Below are 15,963 nucleotides of genomic sequence, written 5' to 3'. Positions count from 1 at the left end.
TGGTATTCGCAAAGAAAGTTTTACTACAGCCATAAAGGATCTACTTCAGAACGGCCGTAGCAAATCTCGAAATGTAATGATTTGTGGCCCAGCAAATTCAGGGAAGACTTTTCTGCTGAACCCTCTTACATGTGTCTACAAAACATTTTGCAATCCGGCTTGCACCTCATTTGCTTGGGTGGGAGCGGAAGAAGCTGAATGCATTTTCTTTAATGATTTTCGCTGGTCGCAACAAATTATTCCGTGTCATGATTTCCTTCTTATGCTTGAAGGCCAGATGGTTCATCTGCCTGCACCTAAAACGCATTACGCTAAAGACATTGTCTTTGACAAAGACACTCTTATTTTCTGTACAGGAAAACAACCCTTTGTATATATTAAAAATGGTGTTATAGATCAGCGAGAGACAGACATGATGTCTGTACGCTGGAAAATCTTTTATTTTAATGTACCAATTGAACGGAACGCTCAAAAGGAACTACCCAAGTGTGTTAAATGCTTTGCGACAGTTGTTTTGCAGTGATTACACTATGAGAACTGAACAAATTTGTTCAGGCTACACGTTATGACATTTTATATGAAATGATCTACCACGGTCTACCATAAATTTTCACTGACAAAATAATATGATATCATATTTCTTTTAGTTGCAATGGTAGACCGTGCACAAATGGTAGACAGTTGGGAAATGGAATAGAAGACACGAACACGATTTCTAACGGTGTAAACTTTATTATTTAACATTTATTAATGTATAGAATTGACTAGAAAAGTAAGAAGTTGAATTGTGCCTTTGTAAAAAGGTAAGATTTTCAGCTGTAACGCCATCATCACAGATGACGTCACTCAGGACCACAATAATGTATTGCGTTACATAATAAGCCAAGTGTTTACATTTTCGGAAAATCAATTCTGCTGGTGAAAATATTTTGTTCACTTTAATAATTGGTACAGCGTCCTCTGCTAGCGATAATGAGATCCAAGCGCTTATACATTGATGCAATGGTATTGTCAATAATATCTTTTCGCATTCTGTACAATGTTCTTTTTACTCGGTATGCAAACTCCTGAAATGTTTCAGAGCTTATACGATTGGTTAACGCTTGTTTCTTTAGATCCAACTTTACTATATTGAAAATATTCTCAATGGGATTCAAATCCGGACTATGCTTAGGAATAGCAAATAGTCTCCCCCCAACTTCTCTAACAGCTTTTCGTGCCTTTGAACAGTTCAGAATCGGACAATTGGACCGCGCACCGGTGGCTCAGTTGGTTAAGCACCGGGCCGTCACGCGGGAGGTCGTGAGTTCAACTCCGGCCGGACCAACACTCAGGGTCTTTAAATAACTGAGGAGAAAGTGCTGTCTTTGTAATGACATCTGCAAATGATTAGACTTTCAAGTCTTCTCGGATAAGGACAATAAACCGGAGGTCCCGTCTCACAAACCTTGTTCACATATAACACTGTGGGACGTTAAAGAACCCACACACTATTCGAAAAGAGTAGGGGACGTGGTTCCCGGTGTTGTGGCCTATCTTCATCACTCACATCATCACTCATCATGGGTTGGGAGGGTTCAGTGGGCTCATAAATGGACTGATAGCGGCTGCCATCAGCGCCCTTAGTATGCTGATGTCGGAGCCCACTGCAAAAATGTAAATAGGACACGTATGTTTGTCCTATCAATCAATCGCGACATTACTTACTTACAAATAATCTAGATGGCTCTTTACCGCTTTTCCGGAACATTTCCCGGTACTTTCTGCATACAAACTGCGCAATATAGTCACCATTGAGTTTGTCATACTGTTCACAATAAATGGCACCTTTCCCATAGGAAATAGCAACTAGCATTTTTACAACTTTCCCCCCCGATCCGACGTAGGAGCCCTTCGCAGTCAACACGAGCCCCTCGTTTCGTTTTCGCCATACTTTGCCTTGCGGTGCTCGGGCGTCGTTCAACGGATTGCGCTTGTGATAAAAACTCACGCCATCGAGAAAGAAGCAAATTTCCCTTTGGAAAAAGTCCGCTGGATACGTTTTTTTCACCCTACGCGCAAATTGAACTCGCTCTTGCTGATCACGCGAAGTTAAAATACCTTTTTTACGTGCTTCTTGCAGGTTGTATCCCATGCGTTTTAACGTTCTGTTAACCGTCCAAAGGGAAACGTGCTGCAGACCTGATTCTGCTCGAAGACGGTGGCAAGAGAAATTGCCTTCTTCCTTGCGCAGTTTTTGAACATTTCTGTCAAGAATGCGTTGCTGGCGCCCAGTTATTAATCTCGGCCTCCCACGAGAAACAACAGTAAACAGACGCCCTGGAAATCTTACATCTGTCCATGATTTGCCGGATAGACAAACCACCGTCCACATGTAACAATCGCACCAATGCCTTAGTTTCGGGCTCGATTTTGTGACTACAAACTATGGTGTTTTCAACAACCTAAGACACCACACTTTACCTCACGTCACAAACCACGAGTTTCTAATTCCACAATTCAAACACATTCTTTTCCGCGCTTTGCAGGCAATTAGAATGCAAATACCTACAGGGACGATAACAACAAATCTTGCAGTGCAACATGGCTGATAAGTTTGTCGCAACGTTGCATATTCGCAGAGAAACTACACAAAAACTATAGGAACGATTCAGACAACAAGTTGCGAAAATAGTGGAGACACTTTGCCTTCATGACGTGTTAGTAGCTTCCCCCATCTCTCCCACACTGCGACCTCCTTCCCCCCCTTATCAATGTTGCTAGCAATACCAAATCATGTGGAAAACTTGAACGGTCAACATTGAAAGAGGGAGAGGGAGGGGGGAGTTGGGAAATGATTAAATTCTAGATTTGGTGGGAATGGAAAGGTAGAAAAGGTGTTTTTTAACGGGAGTGTCTCACCATTTTTGCAACTTGTTGTGGCTTTCTAGAACAGCAACAGAGAAATTAGGAGAAATGTACTCGTCCTTATTATCCACATACAAAGTAAACCATCCAGTCCAGTCATAGACAGCCATCACTTGGTCTGATTTTGAGAATCTTCTAATGAGAAACCTTCCAACAAAATCCTGATCATCTTCAGAATTTGCATCTGGCTCAAGCGGCACTCTGTTTGCTCTTGCTGTTTGTAAAGCAACAAGATCGTTGTTTAATCCAACTTTCTCCATTTGTTTTGATTTATTGGTTTCCTGATCAGTTGAAAAGGGTTCTTTCAGCAGACCTTCGTCCTCCTCATCATCGTTCCCAGAAGAAGAGGTCCTTGGGTGTTTAGATCCCTGCAATTTGGACATCAGATAGAGCCTAGCTTTGTTAAGTTCGCACTTGGAGAAGTACAATGACAAGGTAAAAGGCTCTGCATTGCCATCTTCATTGACAATTTCCGACACTTTTTCTCGTTTGAAACTTCCCAGATCGAACTCCATGTCTTCAGCATCACCAAATTTCGAAAACCCTCTTTCAAAAAAAAAATGCCTACACCAAACTCTACAATGTCCTCTTTTGTACTGTCTCGAGGAAGATCCACATCTCTTGTCCCTCCACCATCTGCTGTTCGAACCATGACATAACGTCCCTTTTCGGGTTTATAGTGAAGCCACCCAAGTTGCACCCTTCTGGTTTTGACCTTCTTTTCCTTGATCGACCCTGCACTACTGGCAGGGGCTTCCAATGTCTTCTTTTTACGTTTGGACAATAGTCGATCTAGAAGCGTTTTCTTCAACGACTCTTTGAATTTTCCTTCACAGAATGCCCTCATAGTTAGCAAATCACCTTTGGCTGAGATCCCTAACTCTTGAAGTGCACTATCTTTGGCAAATGCCACAGCTGCTCCATCCATCTATGGTAAGTAATATGTAAATGTAGTTCAGTGCATTAAAAAAGGTGGACTTATTCACTTTCTTAATAACTATTAATACGATATTGAAGTGACATGAAAAAGATATGTGAGAACAAATCTACCATGTCAATGTTACGATATACTGCAAATGATAATCTGTCGCCAAGAGTGGTCGTGATGAAATCTAGAGCCATTCATTTCCTTTCTTGAGGCTATAAGTTACTGACACTTGCCAAATTATGATTATACTGATGAATTACACTGTCGAGATACATGAAATAATTATTATGTATGTATCAACTGTTATTGGGTATTGTGTCCAATTAATAATTATGCAAATTCATGTGTATTATTCTGAGGACAGAACTGATTATGATAACGGTAGAGAAAGATTGAACTTGCCAATTTTAAGGGAATGACACTTTTCGGTTGATGCATAGTTTTTTTTTCATAAGGCTCTCAATGGGCATATTAATATAGACATATCTCAATATAACCAATTTTATTCAGATTGTAAGGAGATGGGATTAACTTACACTTAAAAACAATTATGCTAGGGCTGGTATTTTTCAGTTCAATTTGTATATTAGGATAGTGGATATGTGGGATTAACTGCTGTTATCAGTACACCATGTATTAAACATTTCTACCTTCAAAAAAGGAAAGGGACGTCTTATCCTTATCAAGCAATTCATAATTTTTCTGCCTTTCTATTTTTTATTATTTATCGTAGATTAGATATCTATATAATTATTTATTTCAATTAATAGTTGACTGACAATCCTTTCTGGAGGTCTGCCTTTTATAGGGCTTCTGACTCTTTTGCTGACTATCCTTATGACATTGCTGATTGACCTATTTATTTTTATTATTTTTAGTACACTATGTGTTTCATATATGTTTTTTTATCTTTTAAACTTCATTTAGTGGAGCTGCCATTAAACTGTCATAAATAAATAAAAGTTGCTTCCTAACGTCACAAAAATATTTAGCATGTTGAAGTTGAATTTGGAAACTATGAAGAAAATCTACATGTAGGTAATGTGTGATGGAGGTTTTCCAAACAAAATAAAACTAAGGCAACGAGCGATCCGAGCACTACACAATAACACAACAAGATGGCGGATCTCTCAAAGACATGTTTTTGTCTCTAGTCTGCTGGGAATTAAGTCCTTTTTGGGAAGAGACCGCTGACCTAAGGGCAGTCGGCAACATAATGGTCAGAAAAGGATTTGAACCCAATGGAAACCACATGCAAATCTCAATCCCTAAGCTGTCTGCCAGCCCATGAGGCAAACGAGCAACCATTTCACAATACTGCTGACTAGGTACAATTTTACTGTAAAAGCTGGAAGCTGAAGTATGTCTGATAGGATGCGGAGATGCGGATCCACATCCTCCACATAAAACAGTGCTCAGAAATGCCTGATATTAGTGATAAATCAGCTGCTTACCATCCTCACAAGCATAAAAGCCAAAGAGATTGACTATTTTGAAATGCTTATAATTTTCCTGAACATTGACGAAAACACGCCATTTCATTGGCAAGATGAGAAAGTTACACCGTGTTATAAATTATAAATTTAAAACATACCCTGCGCTCGAAATTGGAAAAACAGATGCAATAAGATATGAAAATTTAGCCACAAGATATAGTTGCAAATTAAATTGCATCGTTTGTAATTGTAGGGACAATCGTGTAGCCAGGTCTGTCGCCAGTGGTTTAACAAAACATGATATGAGCCCACAATATATGTGCTGAAAATGGTGAATGATCGAGGTAACGGATCGGGGCTCAACCACATTCCAATTTTGCTCCACATCTCCAAATAATTGAAACAAAATTCATGACGAGAGACAAAATAATTTTTTATTGCCTTATTTAGCTTGGCAAAAGTTTTGGCAAAATGTCAACTGCTAACCCTTTTATTTCAATGGTGAAAGCTGGTCGCACATTGGCGACTCCTCCAGCAATTTTGAGTCCTGATTTGTACCATGAGCAAGTAAATACATTGGACGGGCCTAATTATCATTAGTTTTACAAATTATTGTTTAAGTTTCCGCATAATCGGGTGTAATTTCCGCATAAGCAACGCATGTTTACGCATACATGTAACGTGGCCAAAACATTATCTTAAATTTTTTTCCGCATCCTATCAGAAGACCAGTGTATAACTACTGTCAACTGATACATGTATGTACAAATTTCACTTGATACTCACCTTTTCAAGTAAAAACCTGTCACACATCCTCAGTGATGGACCTTGTCCGGAGAAATGCAACAACCTGGTGAAATGGAATGTCACATATAAATCTAACCAACAGAATTACAACAAAATCTTGCACTAAACTAGCTATGCCTTACTGGATACTCCTATATAAATAATGATTTCATTGAAATAAGTAAACAAATAAATAAAATGTTTTGGCCTGGAATCTTTTGTAGTATAACTATATCTAACTAGTATCATCTTCTGAAATTTACTATCGTCATCTGGAGCAATGAAAAAGTAAAATGACACTGCTTTATTACATTTTAACCCAAAACTAAAATTTACATTAATGGGAACTAATACATATACAGTGGCATTCCATCATCTATCCATGTTTAAGCTGCTTCACCACACTGAAGAGTCTAATTCCTTTACAAGCAGGATTATCAAGAAAACTAAGAACCCTATACTGAATAGTCATTAACGCATTAGTGCAACTACCGCTGTCTCTATACATCTGTACATCTGTTTTTCATGATCTTTCGACTCTCTGAGTTTATCCATGGCAGAGTTTTCAAACAAGTCTTTGTTTTTCTTTTTGGTAAGAATCAGCTCACCCAGCAGTTGTCGTCAGTATCCTCAAACACATCACAAGCATTCCAAGGAGCCAGAGCAACTTGATCTTTGAAAGCTTCCTTATAACAAATTTTCCAGTCAATCACTGTTCTGATTGCTGGAGGAACTCAAACTTGTTCTTGAAAGTTCTAACATTGAATAAATTAAACTGTGGTCGTCGTCAATACCAAACAAACACTGCGGCCTTTCCAACCTTATTTCTACTGCTTACAATTGATACAATGTAGATCAATCAGAGTTTTCGAAGTTTGAGTATTAAATTCATACTTGACGACATTAAAGTAAATCACACTTCCTAAGAACCTGAACAAGTCTATACCGTTGGTCAAGAGCGTCATTTGCGGTATTGCTACGACCTTTTGTATCTAGCAGGTTTGTATTTAAATGGCTCATCATTACATGACGTTTTTCCTTTTACTGCACACGCTGTCCAGTTGCCTTTCTATTACTGAATAAAAATAGGTGACCTGTACAAGGTAGAACAGAATTACTTATCCCCATCACCTAAATTTCAAGCAGATCTAATCTGCAGTACAATTTCCATAAAGTTTTCCCTAGAGTCAGGTAAACTACACAAAGAAGATCTGAGTCAAACTTACCTCACTTGCCATATTGCTAACTTGAACCCCCAATTCTAGTTGTCAGTGCATTTAACATGGGAAGTCTGCACACTAGTCCCCATACCACGATTGTAAGGTTGAACTCGCGACTCTCTAGTTTGAACTGGTGATTGTCTAGTTTGAACTGGCGATTGTTGAGTTGAAACTCGCCATTGCCACTTTAAACTCGCGATGACGAGTTTGAAAAAAAAAAGGAGTTACTATATGGCACCTACAAGCCACCGTATTTATCTGAGCACAGGTACTCTACTAACTGGGGAGACTAAATCAACTCAAATCAAGTGTTGTTTTCAGAGAGAAAACAGAACCCACATATGTCACCCAAATTCATGAATCAAACCTGGGACACATTGGTGAAAGGGCCAACCCTGCTCCCCTCAATGCAGCAAGGAGGTCTGTTTTTCCACAATTTCTTTCAATGTAAATTCTTTACTGTACTGGTAGCAGTACTTATCTTAATCCACCTTCCGTTTTCAATTTCAGCTTCATGGGCAAGTGGGAAGGGGTGGTTGTCATGCTTGTTGGCCACATGCAGCATGAATGATTTCCATTTGGCTGCTATCAACTCCTCAAAGCCTTGTTTGGTGGACATAGCACACCAATAAAGATGGTTGCGTGCTCCCTTCACCCAGTCACTGATTCACTCACAACCTTTTTCTTTGCCTAGCTTCAACATTGCCTTGCCAATTGAACGTGCCACATGCGAAATGTCAAAAAAGTGGGAGCAGCTCGCCTGAGACTCTTGAATCCGTTTTGCAATGCCACGATGACGATGTGATATAAATACTTTTATGGCAACACCAGCAGTCTGTAGGAAGTTAAAGGCCCGCTTTGCCCCCTCTAGCTCCGTGGGGGAGCTCCCTCCAGCCTCATGTGCCTGCAAAATTAAGAAATAAAAGATTACTATGAGAGCTGTACAATTCTATTTGTAGTAAATTATCATAAAATGTCAACTTGACATTGCTCCCCTTTACCTCCTTAGAAGGCAAATGTTTTTTTTTGTACATCCACACATACAAACTTTATACCTATTTATGATATACCATTAGAAAGCTAATGATTAGCATATCACATAAATAATATCAGCACTTGTTAAGAAAGCATTGAAAAACATGCCAATTGTCTCGTATATTAGGCATACCCCTTAACTATAGCTTATTTTGCAGGTCTCAGTGCACAAATTGCGACATATGCCTTACACCATATATGTATTTAGAAAACAAACTTGAGAAGTTATAATTGGGGTGGTCATTTATAACATAGATGGGAAGAGGACATGATTTTATGCCTTCAATGAGAAGATCTTTACAAGACAATTTTGTTGCCTGACATTCATAGCAATCCATAAAATATTGAGAAAGGTATGGGTTATGTGCCAATTGGCACTCTTAGGGGTTTAAGGGTCAGTGGATCAACAACGATGCAAAATAGAAATTTGTTTTCACCTGCAATATTTCAAAGTGTATGACTTTCAAAAGTGTATTACAGAACATTGTGTAGGCTCCAAATTTAGCACTGTTACCCATAGAGTCAAAGCGTCCATCTCCACTCCACACAGCATCCTTCATGGCTTTCAGTTTGGATAGAAGACCAGCTTGGTACCTTTCCCTGTAATTGATGACAACTGGAAACAAAAAGTTCCTCGCAGAATAAGCTGATAGCGGCATGTGCTTGAAGACCAGCAAGACTTTGCTGATAGATGCCCTTGCCATCAATACGGCAAAGCTTAGCAGAACATTGCCTGCCAGATATTTGCCACCAAGGGCCACAGGCTGTGACTTCCATTCAAATGATTCCTCACCACAGCTTGTGCAATGTTGGTTCACAATAACCATTGTACCTCGCTGCTTCATGGTAACTTTGGGGCCACTCTTCTTGCAGGTAAAACAGAACAGTGAGAACGACACTAATACCTAGTTTTGAAAAAAACACAATGAATTTTGGTTTCTCATGAGCTGATAATCCTGGTTCAACCCTGAAAATATTATTATAGACCATGAGTTCTTTTCATAGCTTTTACTTTTTGTATTGGTTATTGGTATCAAATTCAGAAAACTGTGAACACCTGAAATGTTTAAGGAATGATATTACATTTATGTTGCACAAAAAAGCCAGTATGGAATGTGAAAACAGCACAAAGCAACGATAATATTAGGTGCCCTGAACTTTACTATGATTGGCCACTACACAATCAACATTCCTGAAATATTACAAGACTTAATGTGAAAACCTTGCAAATGCTTTGTTAATCTTGCTCAACCTTCAAAGCAACTAATGTCTTACCTACGGACAGGCAATTTTTTGTCGAAAGGTGTTATTTTATTCGTTTGTTTAGTGCACATTTCGTGCCATAAGTTGGTCACAGGCAGGCCATGAAATGTAAACGACTGCCAATAACCATAACATCATTTTGCCATATTCCAAGAAAACAGTGACTTTTTGTTTTAAGAAGAAGTTTGTGTTTGCTGAGGTTAATTACTAGCACATTACATTTGTGTTGTACATATTAGTAAACGAACAAGTAATAACTGAGCTAAAAACTACACACCTATTCAGGGCTGTCACTAATTTTTGAAGTACAGTACTGTGCAAAAGTAATGAGAGCGAAATTGTGCGATATTTCGATGAAAAGTCAACGCAACTATTGTTCCGATATTATCGCAATTTCCTGCAGATGCGCGAAATAAATTAAACTCACCAGCCTCGCATTTGTCAATCAGCTGAAGATTTGATTTCTAATTATAATGACAATTGGAACCGGTACTTATTGATACACATAAAAATCTCTTTCATGTGAGATTATTATTCTTTCATGCCAAAAGTGACGACTTATACTCGAAAGCGAATTCAATCTCTTCTTGGACAAGCTCTTCATCCTGTAGTGATATTCAAGGAACTGAAGACTGAAAGCTTATCTGTCAGTTATCGAAGTATTTCCAACAGTTGTTCTATTTAAGTGGATCTTTTAAATAAATTATACTCACCAGCTTCGCATTTGTATTTCGGGAACCTTGATCTTGTTAGTACGGTTAAACCTAACCAACAATGTGCATAACCAAACAATCCATACGCCAAGAAAAGGGCATGTACATAATTCCCGCCAAAGCGTTTTTATGCAGTGTAGTCGAGCATAAATAATGTCGAATCACAAGTTTCCTTCACATGAAATGCCAGTGATAACAACAAAACCACACAACTTCTGGTAGCCAATGCAAACTTATTTCCGCCTGTCAGCAACTAAAGAGTGAGGACTACAAAGACTGAAGACCGTTTTAGTTCTTTGGTATACAATTTTATGGCTACTGCAAATAGCCTTGATTAAATTATTAAAATTCGAGCAAACCGATAGAACGGAGAACAAACTTACCACTTTGCCTTTGAAGGGGTGATATTTCGACTTGTTTATAATTCTGCACTTAGCACAAAAGCTAGACTTTTCACAAGTCGACCTCACGATAACCCCAGAACAAAATGTTTCGGCGAGCAAATCGTGATTTTTCGTACGCGAAGTGAATGAGTGAGCGACGAAGTCGCGAGAGCTCGACTTGTCTCGCTTGCGTCTCGCGCCAAAAAGGGGATGACGTCATTCGCAAGCCCTGAACTTGATGGCGCAATCCGAAATTTGTTAACTTTGTGCTAAAGGTATCAGAAACAAAGATGAAATAAAATGAAAGCTTTTTTTCAATCTCGAGTCACCGCTTGGAAAGGAGATCGCCAGTGGTATTTTCTGGACCAACACTTGTGCCGTGATTTGTGCTGATAGAAACGAAAGACTAATATATTCGAAAGATTAGCAAGTAACGGAAAGCTTCGAATCGTCAAGAAAGTCAATTGATTTCACTCATGAAAGATCAGGTACGCTTCAGGTGTAGGAGATGTACTAGACCGGGATTAAAAGATACATCTTAGTGAAACTTAAGCTTACCATTTAGCGATACAATGACTCTCATCGATGAATACACATGAATTTTAAAATTTGTTGTTCCATTCGACGAAAAATGTGTTGATAGTCGTTGAGAATCACCTCGGGACTTCCAGACACCCGTTAACACTTAAGATTTTAAATGTGTTGTCTCCTAAATAGCGACCAGCTAGAGACCAAATCTTTCGTGAGTGAAATCAGTAGAAGAATTACGAAGATGATAACATTGCCACCCGCTCCAAGTAAACGACCAAAAGCGTACGGGACTAGTTCAAAGGTCAGACTTTTCCCAGCTCCGGTTGGAGAAGACACAAACAGATCTATGCAAGACAGATATTCTTCAATTATTTTCCTCTGATGGTCGCATAATATGTTTGAAAATCACGCTTCACTGCGTGTGGCAAATTTTGATTGACAACTCTATCCCCTGGGGTCCACGAGGACTACTCTGATTGGCCTAGCTCAACGACCCGTTTTTGGGTCGCTAAATTGGCGCCAATCAAGTATGAAAAGTCCTTCCTTCTGCGCGTATCTAGACGAAGGACTTTTCGAAAGTCTACACAAAAGCAAGTTTTTTCGTTGGTTACAGTTGCTAAGGCCTCTTTGATTGCTCGCTTGATCGGAGCAGACATCAAGGATGCTTGACTTGTTGATATTTTTTTAATGTTGGATAACTGTACCATTGCAGGCTGTATGTTGCAAGACGGCTACAAAATTGGACCCGAGGGCAGAAAGCTTGCTTATTATGATCCTGCAATAAAAGACATGTACCAATCGGTTGAAGATTTGATTTCAAAGTAGCATATGTTTTTCTAGTTATAATGACAATTGGAACTGGTACTTTTTGATACACATAAAAATCACTTTCATGTGAGATTATTATTCTTTCATGAGCAATCATGCCAAAAGTGACGACTCGAAAGCGAATTCAATCTCTTCTTGGACAAGGTCTTCATCCTGTAGCGATATTCAAGGAATTGAAGACTGAGAGCTTATCAGTAAGTTATCCAAGGGTTGCTAGAACTGTTGGAAGGATGATGCTTACTGGATCTACAGAGAATCTTGTGAGATCAGGACGGCCAAGGATGTTGAATGAAGCAGCAAAGGCCTTTATCGAGTCACAGATTCTTTTCATCTGAGAACAGAGAGAGCCTGGGTTTGATGCATGGTTTTTTACAGATGGACGAAAGTTTTATTAATCTTTTACAGTGTATTTGGAGGATTTAGCAAGAGAACGGCATTTCAACAAGTTTGAATGTGCCAAGGAAAACTACTCTTGGTTCCTTTGCCCAGGCCAGGGCATTAATTAAGCTTGTCACGAACATACACGTGGAAATTTGGGTTACCAGGATCAGTGGCTATTTGGATATGGTACGTTATTTTTATTATTGCGTGTGATGTTGATGTTTTTGCAGGCAATGAAGATTAATTGAAAAAGTAACAAAGATCTAGCAACTCGCTGTAGGACCGAGTTCTTCAGTATATTTTCTCTTGCGTGGGAACACTTTGTCCAAAAATCAATCGAAGTGTAACGGTTTTGAGGAATTTCACTGCTGTTTCGTTCCAGTGAGCACAAATTTTCACTGATATTTCGCTTGTTCGAAAATTCGCCTCCTCGATTTTTGCGAAATTTCGCTGATATCTTGATCCCTTTAGCGCGAATTTTCGTTGATATTTCGCTTCTTCGAAATTTCGCTTCTCCGGGACTTTATCAAAGGCTTTGGAAAAGTCTAACTCGGCAGCATGAATAGATTTGTTTTGTTGTAGGGAACTTGCATATCATGAATAGAAAGTATTAGCTTAAGTTCTGTAGATCTTTTTGATCTGAAGCCATGCTGACAGTCTGTTAGTATGTTATAAGGTTCAAAATGTTTCATCACATGACTATGTACAATATGTTCAAGAATTTTCGATGCTATGCAGGTTAGAGATATAGGTCTGTAGTTGGAAGGATCAGACTTTTTCCCTTTTTTAAAGACGCCTCATACATTTGCCGATTTCCATCTACTGGGTACCGTTCCACTTTCAATAGAATCTTGGAAGATATTAGTTAGAATAAGTGCAATCTCAGCTGCATGTTCTTTTAGAAACCACGGTGGAATGGCATCAGGTCCAGATGCTTTATTTGTCTTCAATAGCGACAACTGCTTTGCAACTCCATTAGTGGTGATAGACAGACTGTCAATGGCTGGTATTCTGTCGTATCCAATATCAGGGATGTTTGATAAGTCTTCTTGAGTAAAGACACTTGAGAACTGATTATTTAGTATGTCAGCTTTTGATTTGTTATCGCTAATTATGGAGCCATTTATTTCGAAATCTGCAATCCCAGGCTGTTCTTTTTTCAGTTGTTTAATGTATGACCAGAATCGCTTAGGGTTTTCTTCAATAGATTCACCTAGATAATCAGAAATATGTGCATTCCTTGCTTCTTTAAGCCTTTTATGCATTTCAATCATTTTGTTTTCCAGAAATTTTTGCTTTGTTGTAAAGCCTTTGTTTACGCCTGGCTAGACGTTTCAAAGAATGATTGAACCATGGTAGATTATATCTTGAGCTAGTCCACTTTGAGGGGATGCAAGAAACCATTATACGATGGATGTTATCTTCAAAGCAGCTCCATTTTTCGTCGATTGAGTTAAAGCCCCTAGTATCCATTTGAAGTGATAGTTTTGTAAGTTCTTCTTTAATACGAGTAGAGTTGACTTTTTTTCTGATGAATATTTTGTGTTTGACATTTTTCTTTCTTCGGCAAAAAGTGTTCACAGTGAATAACACAATGTTGTGATCACTAATACCAGGAACGACGCTGACATTTTTGATGATGTTGAAATCATTGGAGAGAATTAGGTCTAAGATGTTTTGTGTATTTCTATCCCTTATAGTTGGTTCTTTGACGTGTTGACTTAGATCATGATCATCAACTATTTCTAACAGTCTATCGGAGGAAGGAGATTTGCTTGAATATTCAGTATCCCAGCTAATATCAGGAGCATTAAAATCACCAGAAACAATGATGTTATTTTTATGCACACTGTTCCCAAGTTTTAACAGTGATGCATCTAGCTCATCGAGGCTTATAACGTTGGAAGAATTTGGTCGATAATATGATCCAAATAGAAGTGATTTTGTTTTCTTGTCTGCTAGCTGACATTGGGTCCAAATAATTTCGCAGTCGGTGTCTAGGTCTGAACGATGTGTTATTATAATGTCGTTTTTCACTGCCTGGAAAACACCTCCGCCGTGGCAGTCATCAGGACGGTCTTTTCTGAATATTTCGTTACTTTCGATGTTCGAGTTTAACGAGGATTCAGTACCAAAGATGATATCGGGTTTATGTTGATCTATTACACCAGCGATGTCTGCTATTTTGTTTTTAGCGCTTCGACAGTTCATTGTCATGCAGATTAGTTTCCTTCTATTGTTCTTTGGCACGTCCTTTAATCTTCTTCTATTGTTGTTTCGCTTGGAAGAATCAGGTTTATTGGAGATTGATGGTAATATTCCAGAATTAGATAAAGATGGAGGAATATGCAAATTTCCGTAAAGATGTAGCCTTTCACAAGAAGAGGAAAGATTTGAACAACTTTCATTTGAAGACAAAATGCTTTGTGTAGAGCTTTGTAGAGGTGGTCTCTCGCACGTAAACAGCGGCCTTTGCTTCCTTACACCGGCCCGATAGCCCCGTCGTGTTGGTTTAAATCTTGTTATCCCAAGTTCACACAGAGAACGCCAACAGCTTGAGCTCAGTGGTTTGCTTGAAATCGAAGCCCTCCTAAAATATGATAGGGCCATAGTAAATAATAGTATAGTATGATCTAAAAATTGAAAATTTTGAAGAGCGTCCAAAAAGCGTGTGCTGCCTGTAAGGCACCCAACAATGTCTAGCAAGGCAAGAAACACGATGCCAGTATGTTGGCTGATTTACAGTTTCTAACATACTTGGGCCAGTATGCTGTATCCCCTACTGGACAAGCAATGTGTCTATATGGCTATGGCTATATTACCCCCAACAACCTCTGCTCTCAACTGTTTGGGCTTTGAACGGATAAGGTTTTGCCACAAGAATTTCTCCACAAAGAACAACATCGTGGTCATCTTTCCACTCCATTGCTATTGCTACAATTTTTCCAAAAAAAGATAAACAAGTATGTTACTCAAATGCAAAATTTGGGTTTATCAGTTGAACTTCATTCATCATTTTTTTTCATTCACTCACACTAAATTATTTTGAAAAAGACACCTTTTCAAAGGAAATCATGAAAAAGGTTTATGCTAAAAATATGAGACCTACTACTTATAGTTCACAGTTGAATAAAAGAGATTAGACTGATTTTGGTGTTAATTATTCAGAATTCACTATGAATGCTCTTTGACAACAACAGCCAAGAAAAATCATGTTCAATATAGTTATTTTGCCTCACAACTACAATGTTCTAAAACGAGAAAGTTCAGGGCAGCACCTACAAAACACAAAAATAAAACTTCCCAATTTCGATTAGGATTAGAGCGCAAAATAAATGCAAAAGAACTCATGTTCACCGGTGGTCTGCAAAACTCGATCTTTCATAATGTCCACTAAAGGTCTCCGGAGTGTGAACGGCTAGTACCAAAACCTACACATGCGCAGAAACAGTATTTTGTCGAAGATTACTTCTGATCTGCCGTCCACCCAGCCGGCCCTCCTGGTATCTTAAACTCCCTAATATCATTCCAGTCAACTTGGAAAGATTGTCG

This window comes from Montipora capricornis, chromosome 6, assembly GCF_036669925.1.
Source record: "Montipora capricornis isolate CH-2021 chromosome 6, ASM3666992v2, whole genome shotgun sequence".
Classification (NCBI taxonomy): Eukaryota; Metazoa; Cnidaria; class Anthozoa; order Scleractinia; family Acroporidae; genus Montipora; species Montipora capricornis.
Note: the sequence above shows the minus strand (reverse complement) of the source record.